The sequence below is a fragment of the Catharus ustulatus genome, chromosome Z (genome assembly GCF_009819885.2).
Source record: "Catharus ustulatus isolate bCatUst1 chromosome Z, bCatUst1.pri.v2, whole genome shotgun sequence".
NCBI lineage: Eukaryota > Metazoa > Chordata > Aves > Passeriformes > Turdidae > Catharus > Catharus ustulatus.
Window position 1 is genome coordinate 55,299,295 of NC_046262.2, and position 17,243 is coordinate 55,316,537.

Below are 17,243 nucleotides of genomic sequence, written 5' to 3' on the forward strand. Positions count from 1 at the left end.
TTTAAAGTGAAGTAAAATTTAAGTTAGCATGTTACTCAGCTAGACAATGTCAGGGATAGGAAATGTATGGGGTAGAAGGGAAGCTGAGCAAAGAGGAAAGTGAATTGGAATCAGCTGTATCTTGAGGAACTGTCATCTCCAGCTGGCTGCACCTTATGGCCAATAAAAGTCCTCTCAGGTAAGCATCCAGTGCAAAGGGATAGCCAAAGCCCTTAAAAGAACACACAGGAACAGTTTTTAAGACCTTAACTCATGGCTGCAGAGCCAGCTTGCACAAGTGAAGATCTGAATGAGTTGAGTACCTGTAAGGTTACAAGAGCAGGTGTTGAGAAGGCATCAGTATACCTTTTAAATAAGCATCATGGTGTGTGGGACCATCTAACTCCTTCTGTGCTTCCCTTGCATCTTTAAAGACGTGAATGGAAAAAGGAATATCTTTTCATTTTGGCTGCTGCCATATTTCAGTTATGTTCGTTTTATTGTTATGTACAAAGGTCAAGGTGACATTTCTCAGATCTTCCTACAACCCCTGTATCACTGTTGAGCCATGAAAATGAGCTCTACAATTTCAGCACTTAAATTCTGGGTCCTAAATTTCAGTACTGCTGTTTCCTAACCTGTGCTGTATGGTGAGCTTTAAAGGAAATTCAACTCCTATGTGGATAAAAATAATAGTGTGGTACGAGATAAGTTTAAAAAAAGGAAAAATATCTTCTGATTTGGAGAATTCTCCATCACCCACCTAGCCTCTTGCCTTCCTGAATGGAGAGATAGCAAAGGTAATTTTCTTTATGTCGTGTTCATTGAAGTATCAAAATGCAACTGTATCAGAGCCATTTCTCCCAAAATAATGCACAATAAAAAATAACTTACTGAATAAATAAAAATAAAAGTCGGCTCACAGAATTGTTCCACAATTGACTTGTTTATGATGATAAAAAACAGAATAAAAGTCATAGAGATGTACTCAATTCTGTACTGAATACTTTGGAAAAGCTGGTTAGTATCACTTTCTAAAGTGCTTAGCTTTCTTATCAAGCACTGACTATTCTTGAGGCTACTGGCTATTCCATGAGACAAGACCAGTGGTACTGGTGACATGGTTGCCACGGAAAGAAGAGTAACCCTATACGAGTGATAATGGAAGACTGGAAAACAGCAAAAAAAATTTAAGCGTTGTGAGAAAATTGCTAGAAGCACTAAATGAACACTTAAAGGGAAGAGATAACACCTAGAGCTGAATTATACTGTGGGATTTGAATGGTGCTCATTTTCAGGCTGCAGCACTGGAAAAACAGAGACATTTCAGGTACTTGAGTTAGTGTTTTCCTTTATGATACCTGAATTTACTGTATGTTGAAGGTCATGACATGCAAAGGCAAATTGTCATCAGAGAGATTAAAAACTGTCGTAAATAATCAGGATGGTGTAGGAAAAATCCAGAAATTCAGTGTTCTCCATGAAAAAAATTAACTGGGAACCATAAATTTATTCTTTTCTCTAGGTGACTGACTGTCAGGTTCCAATTAGAGAGGAAAAAAGTTTTAGTACAAAAATATTTTGTTATCTCCCTAACTAGAGAAAATTGACTTTACATAGTCTACTACTACTATTGTAAGTAGTGTGAAATGCTAATTTACTGAGAACTTCTAATAAAATGAGATAATCTCCCCTGAGACTTCTGGAACGTAGATTAAAAAGAGCAGTAGGAGGACACAGTCTCAAAGCTGAAAATAGCTGAAATAAAATGAGCACCACTGCTTAACTCTGGGGTAAAAGAGGAGATTGAAAAGTCTAGGATATCATCAGGGAGCTAGCTCTCTTTTAAGAGCCAGGAGGAAGTTTGAGGATGTTAAGAAGGACTGTGCCCATATCAGCCCACATACAGACCCATTGCATCCCAACAAAAGACTGGCATAGGGCTGGGCAGAGTGATCAGGGATGGCCAAGGGATTCCTGTGTGACCATCACAGCTGCACCACTGAGGAGAATGCTCCAGGCACAGCCAGGAAGCCAAGCCAGCAGGTCAAAGATGGCCAGGGTCTGCCTGAGCTGTCGTGCAGCTCTCAAGCCAGGAAGGTGGAGGTGGTTAGCCAGTCATTGCACAGTTCTTTCTCTCTGGGAAAACACCGTGTTTTCCCAGCAGTTCCATTCAATGTTGCACCATGGCAGAGATGATCCTGAATGCAGGCATCTAAACACTTGTGGCAGAGGGGGACAGCATTTGAGACATTGATTTTAACAGTGCTAGGCCATGAAGCTGTGCTTAGCTTCCCCTCAGTAAAAATAACAGTCTTGGGTTAACTAATATTAAAGCAGAAGGCTCAGGAAAAAAGAACTGATACAGTTACAAAAACAAAAAAACAGTGGAAAGATATTTAATGAAGATGTTAGAGCTGTTTATCTCCCAATATCTTAGCATGTGCTACACCTGGAACAGAATTTACTTGTGAATGTAAGGTTCATTATCTTATGAACATCTATTCGATTTTTGAATGCTGCTTCTACAATCATAAAACAGAATGGGCACAGTCATGGAGGAAAATCTGAATTGGGCATGACATGGGGACCACACCTCTGTAGAACTTGTCAAATGATGTGGTAAAGTAATTAGAACAGGCAAAACCTTGTCTTCCATTTATTAGCCAGGATAAAACCAGCCCAAAGCCTATGTAAAACTGATCTTTTTGTAAGAATGTGATCTACCCACAATGATTTATACCACCACAGGACTGTGCACTTCATGGCTGCAGCTTCTGCTTTGGCACTGGGAGTTCAAGAGCTAAAGGCACTGTGTTCCTGGAGTTGCAATGTAAATACCTATGTTATCCATGGATTCACTGCCACCAGAATCTCATCTTGATTGTCTCACTCCAACCTTATATTCACACATTAATTTTATTTCACTTTGAAAACGTATTGACTCTTGTGCAAATGGGAAGTGTATTTAGAAAAGAGGTGGAATTTTGTTCCCATGGAGTTATAAAGTGGACTGCCTCTATTTCACTAGTGTGAATTTGTTTTTAAAGAATGCATTGCTTTCATTCTTTATTTTTATTTTAAGATGTTCTCTGAATTATGTAAGATTGCAAAACTCTTTGAAATCCTTAATCTGAAAGCATGATGTAGGATGGTTTCCTGCTGTGACACATGAACCTAACATAGCATGTTTGGTCTTTTTTTGAAATGACTGAATCTCAGTGTGAAAAATACCTTGTGTTTGAGCTACTCTTAGACATTTTTTGTAAGCTGCAAGCAGCGTAGCATGCAATAGTAAAGACACCTTTCAGAGTGGACTGGAAAACTCTGCTCATGATCTAAGTTGTCTTCAAGCACAGCAAAAGTCCAGGCCGAGGAAAAAACTGTTAGTTTTCATATGCCTGAAGGTAGTGAGCAGGAAATATCCTGCAGTGCAGAGTTCATCTGTTTTGGCATTCATACTTCAGTAGTGGTTGGTTGTCCCCTGCCCCTTTCCAGGCAGCAGTGTGATTTGAGAAATTCTTGTTAGGCCTTGGCCTTGAGAACAGCACCTGGGCTCAGCTCTTTCCAAGCTTATCACAAACACTGTCTGCTCCCAGGAATTGCTAAAAGATTCCTGTTTTTTCCTATGACAAGCCTTGGAAAATAATCTTCTGGCCTGAATGGTGTGACATGCCAATTCTCACACTTTCAAAGAAGGTGCCAATAAACTGTGGCTGAGATGAAATGTTGTTGTGACTAGCCCATTCTCTTGTGACCCTAAAAACAGGTCCAAAATGGGGCCCCTTTGAGCATTCCTGGACCACAGTGGGCTTGTGACCAGCAATCTCCCTCTGAGGGGCATGCCTCTCAGAGCCAGCAAACAGCTGCTTTATAAAGAGCAGACCATATAGAGGTGCGTGATAAGGACCTAAGCCTTGGGCTTGTTTCCTGTTAAATTGATGAAACTCAGTATGGGGCTTGCTTTTACCTGTCTCCCAGGGGATTTTGTTCTTAAAAGGCAATAGTAGTTTCTGATAGAAATAACAATAATAAATTATAATTACAAAGAAGAAGAGTAGTGAGTATGCCAAAAAACAACCAGAAACTAAATGTATAGGGATGGAAAAAAGAACATCTGAATTGTTTTTTGTTTTTCTTTTTCCTTTCCTTGTTGTTTGCTTTTTGTCTTTTTTAATTTTTTTTTTCCTACTGGGGAAGAAGATTGATTGAGCAGATTTCAAAGTTAAAGGGTATCCAAGTTAAAGCAGATCCAAAGTTAACGGAGATCCAAGGAAAAAAATATATGCCTACATTATTTGCACCTAGAAATTCTTTCCCTACAAACTTACAGGTTTCTGATTCCTTTTGGCATGTATATCCACATGTACTCTATGTTTTATCAGAAAAATAGACTCTCAGTGGTTTTGAGGTGCTGCATAATCTATTAAATCTGTAGAAAGTAATGGAAAAATGCCCCAGAATGGCCCCAATAATTAGCTCACTGCCACCACATTCTATGTACAGCACTTGAAGAAAACAAAAACAAAAACAAACAAAAATGCACAAAAAACAATATCATCAAAACAAAAAAAAATAAATCCCTGGATCTTCTTTGTCTCCTTTTTTTAAAAGCATAGGTTGAGGGAAGGAAAAGCGTTTCTTAAATGCTTGTTTCCTTCACATTTTTCATGCTATATTCAACTTTGTTTTATTTGCATGCTGAATAAACTTTATCAGTAGTTTTAATTCTAGATGCTATGCGTCTTGCCTTTAATGAAAGTTTTGCAACTACTTAAAGTGAGGAAAAGCAATGTTTTAATGTAGTAGAGGGGTAATATTTGATTCAGTCCTCTAGCCATTCAACTAACCTTGGATTGCAACAAAAATTCTCAGAATGAGTTTGAGAAGGCTGTATAAAACATGTGCTCAGCCATATTAAAAATCATGCTGATTTTCTGGTTGTTGTCTTGGCCTTTTGGATAATTTTTTTTGATGGATCTGATTTTGTGTTTCTGAATTTCTATGAAGCTGAAATGTGCAGTCTCGAAAAATCCTCATGACTGCTTGGAAACACATTCAAGAAGCTAATTTTTTAGCTACAAAGGTTTGGGCTATGAGCAATGCCAAAGTCAATGGCTCTGTAATCACTGTGATGTTTTAAAAACACCTGCAGAGTAACTCTTCCTTATCAAAGAAAAATTAATGTGGTCAATACAGCATGTGGAAGAGTTGATGGCAGTGGCGAGGAAAGGAATTTTTGGTTCATTTTTGCAATAGTGGGTGCTTTTTAGAGCAATTTGCTGAGAAGGGAGGTCAGTTGGGGCAGAGTATGGTATGAGAGATGATGAGATGATTTTATCAGAGAAAAATGGATATGCCGGTGTGGGAACTAATACAGAAACTATCACACTAAGGACGGCTTTTAATAACACTGGATAAGGTGCAGTAGTGGCAGACCTCAGACTCCAGTGCTGCTGGCAGCTGGATTCCTCAGATTTTGCAAACAGAACCTTGCCCAAAACATGTGAAATATTTGAAATGTATGATAGAACCAGATTGTAACATGTGTACTATTAAACTAGTATAATCCTAACAACTGTTTCCTTCTGGAATGCAAGTGTGAGTGGTGTGTGGACAACTTTCTATTTATACATAAAGAGCTGCATTGTTTGAAAATTGAGAATTGCATGGTAAAAATTTCTATTCCTGATAGAAATTAGAGTAAAATAGAAGGTTTAATTTGAAACATGAGACAGCTCACAGTAGCTGCATTTATATGTCAGGAACTTGCAGAAATTTGTGTATTATAAAATACAGAGCCACATTTTTAACAAGCAAAAAACTTAGACGCTTGCTATGGAAAGTTTTTTTGCTACGTAGTTCACATGCTAAAATGATACATAGTAACTTGCTCAAGAAACTCCCACCAATTGGTGATATGATATTATGTATTTGTAAAGATTTTTTGGGAGATTTTTTAAAGAAGTAATTCCCAATATCTTAATAAGCTGTTGGATGAAAGAAGAGGAATGAGAGTTTTCTAGTCCTCTCATTCAGCAAAAACACTATTTCTTCATGTCACAACAAAAGGGCAAAGAACCTTTGTCCCAGATAACATTTGATTTTTCTGTTGTGCTATATGAAAGTGACCAGCAAAGCAGCAAATGTCTGCTCCAAATCAACAGCACTTGGAAAGTGCTCCAGATTAGCCTAACCCTCCTTCCTAGACAAACCTCAGAAGCTGAAAAAATGAAAGTCCCCATATGGGCACTTAATTCACTGGAATGATTGCAAGCATTTCTCAGTGAGTGTTTCCAGAGATTTCTGACACGTTCTGAAAACAGATCTGAAATTACAATAATTTGATGCCTAGGGGTTGCAGTGCAGCAGAGCTGAACAAATATGTAAGAAGGAGTACCACTTAAGCAGATATATTTCATATATATACATTTACATAAATATATATATCTGAAGCAGATATAATATGTGAATTATACATCCTCCAATATGTCCTCATTTCTGTTTTTGAACACACCTGTAATCCCATGCAGACTGCACAGGATGATTGGCATGCAGTTTTACAGGTTGAGTGAGAAGATATATATGTTCTTCATGGATTTCCCCACCTGCCACTCCCACTTGAACAAATTCTGAAAGCCATCAGACTTTCTTGCTTTATGTCCCTGGCACCCAGGCTTAGCCTTGCAAAAGAAAACAGGCAGGGAGGGCAGGAGAAGAGCTGCTCAGGACGTTCTGGGGTGGGTATCCCTGAAAGAAAGCAGAAAATCAACTGCAGAAGGAGTAGCTTAGTGCATCCTCCAGATAAATTTGTGATGCTAATACTTGATACACCTCTGGTTCAAAAGTTGCTTTGTTTTCAAGACAGTCAAGGATCAGCTGCTGACAAAGGCAGGAGAGTGAAATGTGTTATCTGCACAATGGCTTAAGCAATGGCCAAGGAGTAGGACCCTGAGCTTTAACGTGTCTCCTGAGCCAAGGGGTGATGGGTGCTCCAAGAGTGATCACACAGCTCTTTCTCACAACAAAATTGTTAACACAGGAATTTCACTCAAGATTGTACTGTGACAGAGACAACCATAGACACAGGCATCTAAACCCTGACAAGCAGCATGGGAGATTACAGTGTCCCCTCCTCACAGGGCCCTGGCATCCTACAGCATTAAAAAATAACAACTTTGTCTCAGTTAATTTTAAAATTTAAATAACTCCAGGATCATGGAACTCTTAATATGATATTTCATGTGTTCTCTTTTATAATCGTCTTTCCACCAACTGGACTTTAGATTATGGACTAGGAAAACATACTGCAAATAGCAATGTATCAGGCAGGCTATTAAGGTTCATTTCTTTCAAAAGTTCAATTAGGATTAAGCAAAACAAACACATGTAATGAAATTACATTCTCAACAGAACATTACAACTGCAGAAAGGATTAGAAATGGAAAACTCTTAACCTTGTCTTGGCTGGCTGCCTTGATCCCAGTATAACATGCCACCAGTGGAGATCTTTGATTGCCTGTCCCCATTCCTGCTGAGTCTTTTCTCCAGTTCCAAAAATGAATGTGGCAGCCACATAGTCTTCCTCCGAAACCTTCCCTTTCATACCTCCTTCTGGCACTACTTATTCCAGCAAATCAAACAACAGAAAGGGATGAAACAGAGCAGCTGCAGTGATGAGGGTGGAGGCTTTATGGGGCTATGTGAAAGAGGCAATGCTTTCCCTTGGCCCTAATGCTGTGCTATCATATTAACTCAGTTTGGTACCATGTGAGTTTGAGACACCCACACTCGCAGAAAAGTGCAATATTGTGAGAACTGAGTGTGAAATGCTGTGAATTGTTTGGATGAGACATCTTGTAAATGGAGAAAACCCCTCCTTAAGTTATGCTCCAAGATCTTGACAGGGTGAACTCCCATTTTCATTTTCCTCTCTCCTCCCCTCACTTTTCGACCTTATGTAGTACCAAAATAACCAAGAATGTAGAAAAGTCAGGGTTAAGAAAGGTACTACACTGACTGCTCTGAGTTTGTAGCCATGAACTCAGATTTGAATTGAACTGGTCAAAAAAAAATATCCCTCTTTTCCTTTTTCAAATGTGCTGCCTAATATGATTCAATTGTCATTTTTTTAGCTTTGAGTTCTGTGGTGAAGCAAGTCTGGGTTCTACAGGCCTGCCTAAAGTGACTTCTTCCCATAAATCCACCCAGGAGCCGAAGCAACTCTTGTGTTGGTGAGCCAGCTCATGTCCTGTCATGTCTTGTGACAAATGACAGGTGTAAGACTGCCTGAGCATGGATGCAGACAGCAGGCCAACCTTTCCCTGGGGAATTCTGCAGGTCTGGTTGGGTGCCCTCCTTCTGGAGGGACAAAAAGGCTGGAGAGCTTATGAGAGATACAAGGGGAGAGCTAAGCACCCTCCAAGTGTTTCCGTGCTCTCTGCTCCAATTGTGAGCTGCAGTTTTGAGTTACAAGATGGAAAAGGGTAGAGGAAGGATTAACGCTAGAGTCATGGGGGCTGTGCAGACCTACAGCAGTTTGTTCATATTCCTTTTAAGTGCTGTCCTCTTGAGGACACCAAATTTGGGTTAGGCCCAAAACTGACAATTTGCCCTACCCAAACACAGCTAAATCCACTTTTACAAATATGGCAAGATCCGTGCAGGTCTTTTATGCTCACATGATATTTTTTTGCTGCAGAAAAATTTGTTGTTTGGACTATAAACGGCTTATATTCTCTAAGTGGTTTTTTTAAAGTAGGTTATGCAGGTCCACTTGCTCTATATGTGCCAGTAGTAACAGAAGAGAGAAGCCATGTCAGATGAGCTAGCTACAGTTCAGAGTGCAACAGCTGTCCTTGTGTGGCTCTTCCTGACATCTGGGTGCATAGTGCCTCTACAGATGCCTTGTTGAGGAGTTCTCACCTCCTTTCCTCAGTCCTCCAGTTTAGATTTTGAACAGTCTTTTATAAAATTGAATTTCTTGCCAGTATTACAAAGCCAATATTATGGTCTATGAGTAAAAATTTTCATATTTGTAGTAATCATGTATCTGAAAATTTTGGAAAAGTGTTGCATGCTCTGATTTTGTGTGACTCTTTTGCAGCAGCAACCAGAAAAAAAATATGCTCAGAATCTGGCAATCCTTTTGTGATGTATGTAGGTGCCTATTTTCAACTCACTGGGGAAAAGCAACATTTGGGGAATTTCTTGACCGTCCTCTGTAGCAGAGGGAATGAAATACAAGATGGTTTAACTTGCATTGTAAGCAATCCTAGATTTTTAAAAATAGATCAAGTGTTGTCTCCCTGATAGTTATTGAGTTGGCTGCTTCAGTCCCTTACCGGTGAGAGGGATGTTATCAGTGCTTGAAAGTCTGGTGGGTTAGCAAGAAATCAAGAGATAAATGAGCTCTCTGACCCAGAAAGTTTTAAAAATTCCTCTGACCCTTGCATCAAGAGAATTAGTTCTTGAGCCTAGAAAAAGCTCTCTGCGAGGAACTGGCAGTTTAAAAACACTGAAGCTGAACTCCTCAGGCACAGCTGCTCATTACAGGCTATTTTGTTTCACAGTCTTGCCTCCAATACAGTTCAAGTTTCATGGTGATTTCAACAAGCCCTTACAAACAGCTGCTGCATTTTAACAGAAGACTCTTGCTTTCTTATGCTGTTGAGCTTTCCCTCAGAGCGACTGACAGAATGGCTAATTAAAAAATAAAAAACCACAAAATGGTGTTTCATCATTTCATTTTCAGAATATGAATTTGGGACCAGTCTAAGATAATTGAACTTCCTCTTATGACACTGGGATTGACAGTATTTATAGCAACCTAATTTAAGTTTTCCCTTCCCCAAATGGCTATGTTGTTAATGCTAAGTTTAAAGAAGTACTTGGATATCCCACCAGACTCAGTTTCCTAGTCTAGAAGACTGTTGTAAGTGGTTTTCAAGAAGCTGATGGAAGACAACCTTGTGGTCTCAATAATAAGTTTGCTCATGTTCAACTGCTCATGTAATTTCAGTCTATTGGCAGAAATAAATGTGTGCTGCAGGACATTGGATTTGTGAAGTTAAAAGTTATTTTTATATACTGTGCTCTGAGTAGCAGGCAAAGTTCTTGCACTTTATGATTATGAACATCCCCTCACTATTCATGTCCACCTCTGCACTCCCCAAAATTCATTACAAAAGAGTTAGGCTTCCTTGGTATAGGTATTTTCAGATTCTATGCTTGTATTCTCAAGTCTTACATTGTACACAACACAAAAGTTGCCTGTAGGTAAAAGAAAAGATAAAATAATACTTGGTCAACAGGATTTGGTGTCACAGATTGAAGACAGTTCAGAAGGTGGTCACAAGACCATCATCTGCATTTTGTTAATGAGCCTCTCCATCTCCCTTATCTTTTCAACAGCCCTTTCCAGCTCTGACCATAGTTTCAGAAAAATAAATCATGTTGACATTTGATGACCTCAATCACAAAACAGGAGATTTTCATGGACTCTCCACAAACTTATAAAAGACCTTTTAGGTGGCAAAACAAAAAATTCCAGATTGTTCAGTATCTTGTGTGCAAAAATAAATAATTTTATTTGAAAAATTTTATTTAAAATTTTTTATATTTTCAACTCCTCAGTTTTCTGACTGAAAGCAGCAGCCAGGCTGTTTTATTCAATTTTCTTGAGTGCTTCCACATTCACAGCATCAAATGTCTGCTATCAGTGGTTTAATGGTAACCAGCAAAGTCTTGATAGTCTAGAGAATTTTCACTAATTGTCCAGCCAGATGGTCCTTAATTCTACTTCTGTGACTTTTGAGCAAAAGGATGCTGAGAGCTGTAGCCAAAACAAAACTTGAAGGTTTTGTCTCAGTACCACGACATGGCCAGAGGTAAAGGATCAAGATGTACTACTCACTCCTGAGGTCTGTTTTTCAGTCGGTTTCTTTGTTGTTGATGTGAAGCTGCTGCTTATATCAGTACAAGGCAGCTCACCCGTGTGGAATTCATGTTCATTAGGTAACCCCAGTACCAGAATTGTTCAACAAGGGTGTTCACTGAAATCCCACAGCTGTGGAGAACTACTGCATCTTCCTGTGAAGATGCAGATCATGCCAGAAATACAGCTATCATCCAAGAGAACAAAATCCAGTTACATTCTTCATTTGTCCCTCCCACACACCCAGTTGTCATTGGGCACTTCCGCAAGTGGCACACAGCATCCCTGCAGACTGCTGAACATTGTCTTTATGGCAGAAAAAAGTCTAAAACAAAGCCCTTACTCACATCAGCCTCTGATCAGATCTTTAAAGCAGCAAGATATAATTGCAAAGGGCTGAGACTATATTTCTGCTTTGTGCTAAAAAAGAATAGACTCTATGTATTTCCTAATCTAGCTGCCTGCTGTGAAGGCTTAACACTTCAAAGGGATCTTCCACTATTTAGTGACACTGGGGTGGGGGGGGGGGGGAAATCTAGTTTATGCTAGAAGACAGTTCCCAAAGGAATTCACTGCCAGTGGAGCCAGAAATGAATTTTTATTTCAGTGACATCATGGTGAGAAATATCATTGCTCAGAAAAGTTTAGACTAAGGTAGTTATTTGTTTAGGAAGATAGAATAGCATTTAGTAATAAAGTATATATTTTAAAATATCTGATCTTTGCACCTGTGTAAGAAATATATTTCTGACCCATACTTTTTGAGGTGCAAGTTAAGAATTGTAGTGCTAATATGAAACTCCTTTGGTTTTGTTCTCTTTCTTCTCCCTGCCTCCTCCTTCTTCAAGGTCTCATGTCTGAAAGCACTCAGTTACCTTTTTCTTCGTTGTCTCATATAGGAAGCATAAAGGAAAAGGAACACTTCCTTAAAGATTTTGGTCCATAGCTCTTCTTGAAGCAAAGAGTTTAGGAACTAAAAATACACTGCTTTAAATTTTAAATGGGATTAATTTAAATTTAGAAGACGTTTTTGGTTGAATTCACACAATTTTGAAAGAAATAAGTCTAGGATGCCATATTCTATACTGGTGTCAGGCGCTAAAGAGCACAAGCTGATGTCTTTAGAGATTCATGAACCTGGCTGAAGCTGCCTGTGACACAAGTATACCAGGGGATAGGAGGCCAAAAGAGAAACAAGCACAGTTGTTCCATGTTTTGTTTGCCATCAAAGGATCTTCACATTAATTCTTGGTTGTAGTCAGCCTTGCATCTTGCTCTCCAGCTGCCAAAGTAATGCTTCCTATGAGAAGTAGAGGGTTACTCTCTGCAAGAGAGACTGCAGTTGGTATTTATTTTGCAGTATGATACTTGAGTTTGGGGTTTTGTTGTCAGTTTTTCAATTGGCTTCATAGAGGATTTGGGTTTGGGATTTTTCTCTTTCTTTTTTGTTTGTTTTTTTTTTTTTTTTTCCCTTTAAGAATGTGGTGGGATCATCCTGGCTGTTTTGGAATATTGCACCAACTTTCTTGCAGCAGAAGACACATTTTAGTCCTTTAGACCAGTTTGTAACAAGCAAGTTAAAAACAACTCTCTGAAGCTTCGTAAAGTTACCAGTTGTGCAGATCCAACTATGCATGAGCCAAAAGAGTGCAGAGGTTTAGAGACAATCATGAGAGCTCCCACTTGATGAAGCTGACATTCAGAATCCACTAATCTGCAAGACCCAGCTATGGCCAGAAACCCCCCTCTTTTTTGTCTCACAGCTATAGCAAAACTTGCAAGTACTTGTAGGGAAGGGTTTCCCAATATTATTCTTGTCTAAGTGGTAATATAATTTTAATCAACATGGACTCCTCTCTTTCCTTTTCAAGCTTCATCTCTTGCTACAAGCATTTTTTTATTTGCCTCTGTGGAATTCTCCAGGGAAATTTGCCACTTGTTTGGTCTCTGTCTCCTTCTCTTAGGGGGAAATAACTTCTTGGGTGAGAGTTCCAAAGCAAATTGAAAAATTGCAGAAACTCTCAGGAATTTAGGAACAGAAGAAAAATAGCAAAGATTAAATATTCAGGTAAATCCATTTTAGAAAACATTTTTTCATCTTAAATCTTGCAAAAAAGTTGTCTATAGTATTAGCTTTTTATTTAGCTTTCTTAATGTTACATAGAGAACAGCCTTCACATTTTTATGGTGTTTGGTAACCATCCACGTCAGTTGCTGTGGCCAAGGAAGTTACAGTGGATTTATGGAGAAACCTCAAACCTTGCAACCAATATCATAAGGAAAGTGAAAGGAAAACTACATAAAGAGGAGCACAGAAATCCAAAGTCTTGATAATTTTTTTTCAGATTTTTTGCACTATAACTTGATACAGTTGAAGAGGCTACCTTGGACAAAAGATATCTTGGGCCAAAGGCACTATATCAATATAGTGTAAAAACTGTATTAATAAAACCAATACACTGACATATCAACCTTTTTCAATAAAAAACCCCAAAACAACCCAACTCCCCCACGAAAAAAAACCAAAAAATAAAAAACAAAATACCAAAAACAACCTCCAAAAAAACAAACAAGAAAGAAGAAAGGTAGGAAAAAAAACAACCTCCAAAAAAAACAAACAAGAAAGAAGAAAGGTAGGAACTGTCATGACAAAAGCTTTGGTTATGTGAGAGTTGTGCACTTCCTTGTTTATCCTGTGTGACCCTGACTGCCAAGGGTATGTGTCAAGGATTTGTAGGCAATGTATCTGAAAGGTTATGTCTTTTTGAAATATGATGCAGATTCCACATGCTTAGGAGAGAGCTGCCAAGAGATTGCTGGTAGAAATACTGGTAGAGCAGCAGGTGGCCTATGAGCTTAGGAGTCCAGTCTACATTGAAACCTTGAAATTCCATGATTGTTTCATGTGACAAACTTGGTGGATGAGTTTCCCCCATGCTTTTAAACTTGTATAGACTGAAATGCATTTGAGAGAGTGTAGGACTTGTCTCACTGTGTTCAATGACACCGTAAACACAAGCCAACCCTAATCTTTTCTAACCAGAGTAAATTTATTTTGGCTTACAGTCATTACAGATCATCCACGATACTAGTAAGAAAGAAAAGAAAACAGAGGATGATGTAGGGCACCTATTGATTTCAAGACCCTGTCGCTTTGTTTTGCTACCTTCTGTTCAACTCTCTGGTAGATGTCACATAGTTTGAAGGAGAGTGACCAAAGTAACTGCAAAGATTAACATTTTTGTGTAAACAAATGTGATTTTGTACACCTTAAAGAAAGTACAGAGAAGTACTCTTCTCTTACTGAAATGAAGGAAAAGAATGAATAATGTATAAATACCTTACACTAAATAAAGAAAAAAACTATATTAAGGGAAAAAAGTAAGTTGTACTTAAATATCAGAAAACAAAAGCATAGAACTTGATAGGGAAACTGGTGAAACTGCTCATCTTTAATTCTGGCTCCTTATAGGATTAGTCTCCAAAGTGCACAATGATTCCATTATTTCCAGAAAAAGATTTTCGTTTGTTCATTCTTTATATTATAGAAGAATTTTTAAAGTAATTATCTTTTTTCTCCCTATTTTAAAAATGCTGTTGCCTTTTTTTTTTAGCACCTTTCTTTCCCAAAAAACCAGACTGGGGACAGAAAGAGTCCAGGACTAACTTCACATGAGGTATTTAACAATGGCATTAGTTCTCAGACTATGTCTGGCACTTGCATGATTGACTTGCTCTCTCTCTGGTTTGCTTTCAAGCCCCACCAGAAACAGCTTCATGTTTTTTTGGTAATGTTACACTTGTACAGCGTTGTGTGATTGCAGAAATTCAGACTGTCTCTGACATACAGAGGAAGAATCTCAGCACCAAGCTATCCAGGGTTCTTCCCAGACAATAAGACAAGAAAGAGGCTGTAGGAAAGTATGTACATGCTACTTCCTACAGGGATCTCCAGTTTTCCTGCTTTCCCAGGGAGAGTATCCTGTCACTGAAAGAATGAAGTTGATAAATGGGTAGCTATTACAGCATGAACCTGGAAAGGAGCAGGGGAAGAAATCTGCTTGCTGGTGCTTGCTCTGAGTATCTTTATATTTCAATCCTCTGAGGACACAGAGAAAATTAGGCAGCTAAATCTTCCATAAATGAAAAGTGTCTTTTTCCTACAAATGTCATTGCTACCCTGTTGTGGGGTTAATTTAAATGTTCCTCCCCCCTCACCTGCCTGAAAATAAAATGAAATGTCTATTTACAGGTGTGGGTGATCCATCCCTGATGGGTAAGAAATCAAATCTCAGTGAAAAGAGTGATATTTCCTATAATTACTTTGGATAAATAACTTCACTGTTCCCAGAGACTTCCATTCCATATGAGAGTTATCTAGCAGAAATGCCAGGGCTTACAACATAAACAATTTATTTCTATCAAGATTTTCTGTCAGTCATCTTGGAAGTTATTTGGAACAATAATAGACATTCAGGGAAGTTTCTGGCTCTGTTTAAGTGAATTAAACAGAGTGGTGGGAAAATGTTTCTTCATTCACAAAAATCAAATCACCCCACTCTTTGCTGGGCTCATTTGTGCAGCTGCTTTGTACCCAGTCATGTTGTTCAGCCTTTTGCATTTGTTATGACCTCAGCTGAACTGAGCCAGAACTGCTAAAAAACCTGAAACTTGAGAAGTGTGAGGTGTGCTACTCTGCAGCTCCTTGAAGGGCAAATTGCATGAGTCACACGCGGTAGAACTTTGTATTCTGAACTGTGCATTCAAGTACCACCAGCGAGTCTCTGGCCATTTCATACACATATAAGATACGTTCTTCAGTGATTTTTTTTTTTCCTGGTGTGCATTCCTTTTTGAATATTGTATACTACAGCTGCAGATCTTTGAGCAGAAAGCTGATGGGGAAGTAGGGGTTCACATGACTGAAGTGTGGGCAACAAAGAGATGCCCTTGTGTTGCTAGCAGACACCAGACTCTGTTGCCCTGTCTGCAGATATGGCCTATTTCATCTCCACAGTAGACATGAGCACAGCCTTCAAGGGACAACTCAGATGTATTCATACTCCACTAATAGAGGTGCTGAGGATCAAACCCTCTTTGTCCTATTTCTCCCTCTCTGAAATTCATTGCAAAAATTATTTGAAAAGCCTACCTGCTTTCTGCTCATCTTTCTTCTGTTTCCCTTCAACTGCAAAGAGTATTTTCAATTCTGGAAATGCATATATTCATGCTGCTGTATTACAGTAATTGCTTCAAATTGAAAATAAGTACAGCTGAATTACTAAATGCATTTTAAAGGCTGGATAAAGCAGGGTAGAAAGGCAGGAAATATAACCCTCAATATATAAGTTCTGGAAAAGCAATCCATTTCTTATGTTCAATTTCTGTGTTCATTTTTATGCACCTGATAAGTGAAAAAAATATGACCTAAATTCTTACCACTGTGCTCTCAATAACTAAACAGCTTCCTCTGTGTGTAGATTGCAACCAAAAAGTCTGAAAGGAAAGAAACTCTTCCAGTAGTTCTTCCATTATTTTCCAAAGTAGCTTGGGAAATCATGAAAAAGCTTCTTTGCAGACCTGGCTGGGGGTGATGTCCTGAGCTCAGTGGAAGGTGTTACAATGGGGCTGACCAGGTGAATTCAATGGGCATAGATGTTTTCTGTCATGTCTGTGGAACTGGCTGGGCAGCAGTGCCAGCTGAGCAGCCTCAAGTCAGTACAAAGGTACTGAGCTCTGCATCAAGAGGTGCTTTCAAACTTGTTGAAACCACCAGAACTGTGATGTGTTTGATCCACCATTACTAGCCACACTGACTGATAGATCTTTTTTGTTTCAAAGAAAGCCGGTGAAACTAGGCGGTTTGGTAGCACATTTAGGCCTTAGGACTGTTTTCTGAACTTGCGTGGTTAGGAGTCAATCTACAGGTCTTTTGTCTCACAGTCATGCAGCAAAATGAGACTGAAATCCTGCCAACAAACTGGGCTAATGGATATCTCTTCTTGTGCCATTTTTCCCCCTCTCTATTTTAATTTTTTTTCTTAAAGTAGATTTAATGTTTAACTACCGAGAAGCCGAGATCCCAAATCTTATGGTCAAGCCAAAACACTTTTCTAAGGTTTATTTCCCTTGGATCCTGGTAACTGGTGCTGGTGGATTGTTGCTGGTCTCTATCTTGAAAGCAGGTCATTGTCTGAAAGAGTGGCACAGCATTGTCCTTGCCTACAGTGGAGAAGCAGACCCTGTGCTTTCTTCACAGTGGTAGTACAGACTGTCACAAAGAGTGATATCCTATAATGTTCCAGATGTGATAAAAAATGGATTTTTC